The sequence below is a fragment of the Antechinus flavipes genome, chromosome 6 (genome assembly GCF_016432865.1).
Source record: "Antechinus flavipes isolate AdamAnt ecotype Samford, QLD, Australia chromosome 6, AdamAnt_v2, whole genome shotgun sequence".
In the NCBI taxonomy this organism is placed as follows: domain Eukaryota; kingdom Metazoa; phylum Chordata; class Mammalia; order Dasyuromorphia; family Dasyuridae; genus Antechinus; species Antechinus flavipes.
Window position 1 is genome coordinate 238,431,582 of NC_067403.1, and position 5,339 is coordinate 238,436,920.

The window sequence follows — 5,339 nt, forward strand, 5'->3', positions numbered from 1 at the left end:
GGAAATGTCTGAACTTGTTGAGGGAAATGCGTTAGAGAAACATGAATCATCAGAAACTCTTTTCTGGCCCTGCCAGCGTGGGCAAAGGTCCTTGCTCTGGGCTGCCCCAGGTCCCCCCCTTCCGAGACCCATCTGAGGCTCTAGTTCCATGGAGGTGGTGCTGGAGGGAACACTACTTCTCAGGAGACACGGTTCCTCCATGAACTCTCTGCCTGTGGGAAGGGGACACCCAAGCTAGAAAGGAGGGAATTGCACTTAGCTTGTCTGGCCAGAGCTTTCTAGGGAAGTCTGTGGTTTTTCCCTTGGACAGAACCTATGTCTCCATCCAGATACCACTTACTGACTTGTCATGGAATTTACTGCTAGAAGAAAACTTAGAGATAATCCAGCCCAACTTCCTTTTATAGAATCAAAACTGAGGCCTGGAGAGGTTAAGGGGCTTAAAGTTGGAAGCGGGGAAAGCTGGGATTTAACTCAGATATATCTTTTTTCCTTACCAGGAGATATACATGAATATATTTAATATATAATATATTACAATATAGATAATCTATAGGATATATAAAGTTATATTATGTGTTATATGATAATGTGTTATAACATTGTTGTATCATATTGTATCATATTATATCATATTGTATCGTTTTGTTATCATATTGTATATCATGTTATATTATATAATGAATGAAGTTGTTGAGAGGAAAGACCAAGCTTTGTTCCAGCCCAGGAATGGATCTCAATCCTGAGGCAGAGGGGCTGGCCATGGGGCCCTCACTGAAGTGTTAGGCTGCTTCTAAGGTTCTGGTGATGGGGTTCTTGGCTCAGTGGCTTAATTTCTCCAGACTCCTGTGTCTTTGAGGAAATTGGATTCCCTGATCTGAAGGTTCTTTCCAGTCTATCGACCTGTGAACTTTCAAGTTTCCAGAGCGTTTGTCCTGTGAGGGAAGGAGAGAAGCACAAGCATCTCCTTTTAGGAAACCCACTGCATGGGCTTTTTCCAGCCTCCCTCACTGGGTCCCAAGTCTGAGGTCCCTCAGACCACAGGAGCTGGGATGTGTGGAGAGGCAGATGGTCTGGAGATGCCCATTTTCTCTCTCTTTAGGCCAAAGGTATTGGGTTCTTTCTGTCTCTTGAGTGAAACGAGCAGGACCGGGAGATCATTATATACTTCAACAACAATACTATATAATTCTGATGGACCTGGCCACCTTCAGCAACGAGATGAACCAAATCAGCTCCAATGGAGCAGTAATGAACTGAACCAGCTACACCCAGGGAAAGAACTCTGGGAGATGACTAAGAACTACTACATAGAATTCCCAATCCCTATATTTTTGTCCACCTGCATTTTTTATTTCCTTCACAGACTAATTGTACACTATTTCAAAGTCTGACTCTTTTTGTACAGCAAAATAACTGTTTGAACATGTATATTTATATTGTATTTGATTTATACTTTAACATATTTAACATGTATTGGTCAACCTGTCATCTAAAGGAGGGGGTGGGGGGAAGGAGAGGAAAAATTGGAATAAAAAGTTTGGCAATTGTCAATGCTGTAAAATTACCCATGCATATAACTTGTAAATAAAAAGCTATTGATATTAAAAAAAAAAACCTCTCTATTTAACTGGAACAATATTGTAGAAAGAATATTGGATTTGGAGGTGGAAGATGTGGGTTGAAATCCCAGCTCTGCTTTAACCTGTGTGATCTTGGATAAGAAATTTCTTGCTGTGGACCTCAGGTTCCTAATCTATAAAATGAGGGGGTGGCTCCAATTATCTCTGAAGCCCCTTCCTGACCATGACAAGACCCACATGCCCTTCTTCTCTTCCAGTATATACAATGATCTGGTTCTATTGCCAAGATCATGGGGTACCTTTTTGTTTGATGGAAAGGAAAGTAATAATCACCCAAAGGGAAAACCACCCGTTTCCTGCAGCACATAGAAAATTAAGAGAATGAGATTACTGGTAACTGAAACTGGATAATTGGGCCTAAAGGCCTGCTTGGGGAAGAGGGAATAAGAAGGAGACTTCTGGGAAAGCTCTTCAGAGTTGGAGGATGGGGGGCAGCTCTGGATGGGACTCTCCCCATTTCCTGAGTCCCCAACCCTGGGGATTCCTAAACTGACCTTAGCACCTCCCCTATACCCCATCCCCCTTCCCCACCTGAGCATAATAAGCAAGGGTTCTGAGCATCTCAGTGAAGAGCAAAGTGGGTAGAGAAAAGGAGTTCCCTGAAGACGCCAGAAGGGCACAATTTCCTTGAGCTTTCTCTTTTCTTCCCATTCCTGTAAAGGAAGGAGACCCTCTTGCCTGTGTCGGCCACCCTGAGGGGTCATTCCAGGACCTGATAAAGGAGCTAGGGGTAAAGGATGGGGTCTGCCTGGCTCTGCTCTCTCATCTCTCTCACCAACAAACAGGCAGGTGTTTGGAAAGGGAATTGATTCTGGGGCTCAGGCCATGGGCCAGTGCCCACATTTCTGTACCCCTCCCCTCCTGCCCTCGCTGCAGCTGTTCAGTGGGGGCCAGGCCTGTTGTTCCATGTCGGGGAGACCAGCTGCTGCCTGCCACTCTTCCCCTCTTTCCGCCTCTCCACACATCCCAGCTCCTGTGGTCTTAGGGACCTCAGAACTTGGGACCCAGTGAGGGAGCCTGGAGAAAGCCCATGCGGTGGGTTTCTTAAAAGGAGATGTTTGTGCTTCCCTCCTTCCCTCACAGGACAAACGCTCTGGAAACTTGAAAGTTCATAGGTCGATAGACTGGAAAGAATCTTCAGATCAGGGAATCCAATTGCCTCAAAGACATAGGGGTCTGGGGAAATTAAGCCACTGAGCCAAGAAGCAGCCCTGCTCTCTATAACTCCACTGGAACATTTTTTTCTCCTTAATAGTATTCTATTTTTCCAGTGACACATAAAGATGGTTTTCAACATTCATTTTTGTAAGATTCTGAATTCCCAATTATTTCTTCCTCCTTCCCCCTCCCCAAGACAGCAACCAAGTAGTTGAATAGGTTATCTGTGAACAGTCATTTAAAACATATTTCCATATTAGCCATGTTGGAAAAGAAAAATCAGAAAAGGGGAAAAACCACAGGAAAGAAAAGCAAAGAAGGTGAAAATAGTCTGCTGTGATCTGCATTCAAGCTCCACAGTTCTCCCACTGAGTGTGGATGACATTTTCCTTCCCAAGTCTATAGGAATTGACTTAGATCACATCAGATCATGCTGTGGGAGGAATTAGTGGTTTGCTAAGGACCTTTCCTCCTAATAATCTCGTGAGATAGGTCACCCTCACTTTACTATCCCCATTTTACAGATGAAGAAACTAAAGTGATTTGCTTTTGGTCACGTTCACAGTAAGTGGCTGAGCTGAGACTTGAACTCGGGTCTTATTTCCTAGCCCAGCACACTCCACACTTGGCTACAAAGCTTCCAGCGCCTACAGGATGAGTTTGGTCAAAGTTTAGAGCTGACTGTAACTGTCCACCTGGGGAATGGACACTGTTGGCCCCGATGTCCACAGTCCCTGCTGGACCAGAGTTTCCAATCTCCTGTAAAAATTGAGGGGAATCAACATCCTAAAAGCATCTCACTCCTGTGCTTTCCATCCTCTCCCTAGGTCCTGCCAGTGACAAAAGATGGGGTCCGACTGCATCAAAGTGACCAAGTACTTCCTCTTCCTCTTCAATCTGCTTTTCTTTGTAAGTATGTCCATCTCCCTCCCATGGGGCATCTCCCATCCCTGGAGGTTGAGCTTCCAAAAAATGGGAATTTTTCTCTAGAAATCCCCCAACTTTGAGGCAAAAGAAAATGTTTGGGAAGAATGGAAAGAGTTGTTGACAATGGTACCTTGTAAGCCAGAGGAGTATTACAGAACAGGAGGCAATATATGTAGCAGGGGAGAAGACCACCAGAATTGGTGAGTTCGAATTCCATCTCTGAATCCTGCTATCTGTGTGACATTGGGCAAGCCCTTTCACCCTCTGATTTGCCCTCTTTTAGGTTGTTTTTACCCTACTCTTTCCCCAGCCCCCTTCCCCTTCTGCCTCAAACTTTTGCATTTCAATTTTAGAGCTTTTTCCCAATGGAGAAAGTTGTGCATCGTGTCTCCGGGACCTCTGAGTCATTGCCACACTGGGCTTGAGGCTTGAGGGGGAGGGCTCCTTTTTCATGGTTAGCCAAAATTCATGTACCCATCATCACAGCTGAGCTCAGACAGTCTATAGATGGAGAGGGGAGGGCTTCCCCGCAGGGCCCAGCTGGCATCCTTGTTTGGGGCACTGTCCTTAGAGGCAGAGGGATTTTACTATTCTTGGGTCTCCACTCCCATGCATTAGTCTCCCCTGTGCCCCTCTGGACCACCAGGCCTGTCTGCTGGAGCAGGAGCTCAGATGTTGGCTCTCTGGAACATCTGGATCTTGTTTTCCTGGGCTTGGGTTTTTTTCTCCCTCTCCAGGGAGACAGTGAATACCCCTGTCCTGAAGCTACCAGAATCCCATGGAACAATAATCATAGGGCGGCTTCTGACATCCCTGGGATGAACTTTCAAAGGACCATCTCTGCTGTGTGTGTGTGTGTGTGTGTGTGTGTGTGTGTGTGTGTGTTCTTAATTACACATGAATATTTTAACTTACTTTTTTTTTTAAATATTGAGTTCTAAATTTTCTCTCTGCCTGTGTCCCCTTCTCCCCTGGGAAGGCAAGAAATTGGATAGAGATTTTTCTATATACCTTGTGTATATGTAATTATTTATTATATAGTCTTCGTTATTAAATGGGAGTTTTGGGGGGGACAGTGATAGTGGGATGGGGATAGGGGGACAGTGCTTCACACAGTACCCACTTGTAATGGGCCAGAACTCTTGGAGAACGATGAAAACATTTATAGTCAATGTTAAAAGTTGAAAACAGAGAACATAGAATAAAACAGTAGAAATATGTCATTTTCAAACCTCTAAATTTTATTTTTATTATTAAAATAATCTTCAAAAAAAATCAATACAACACACAGGTTATTACCAAAACTTGGAAAATTAATCATACAAAAAGGAACTGATTTAGATAATGACCTCCAAATGTATGCTATGTCTGTGCTTCATGGATCCAAGAAATCAAACTACATGGTGGTGATGTTCAGCCCATCTTAATGCTGGTCAAGGAAAGTTCTTATTCTTGGTAAAAGTTCCTCCTTCACACTGTGAGGTACAAGCTCTCTGACTTTGGGAGTGATCTCTGCTACCAAGTCGTCAACATTCACCTGTTCTATCCCTTTTTCTTTAATCACATCTTGACAATGAGTTTTTAATTGATCTTTCCAAACACATTCGATGC

The 5,339-nt window shown here is 44.0% G+C and overlaps 1 pseudogene; it reads right to left on the bottom strand.

Moving 5' to 3' along the window:
- Positions 1-5,151: 5,151 nt before the first annotated feature.
- The window catches only part of LOC127541104 (transcription and mRNA export factor ENY2-like), a 373-nt pseudogene continuing 185 nt past the window's right edge, over positions 5,152-5,339 (bottom strand).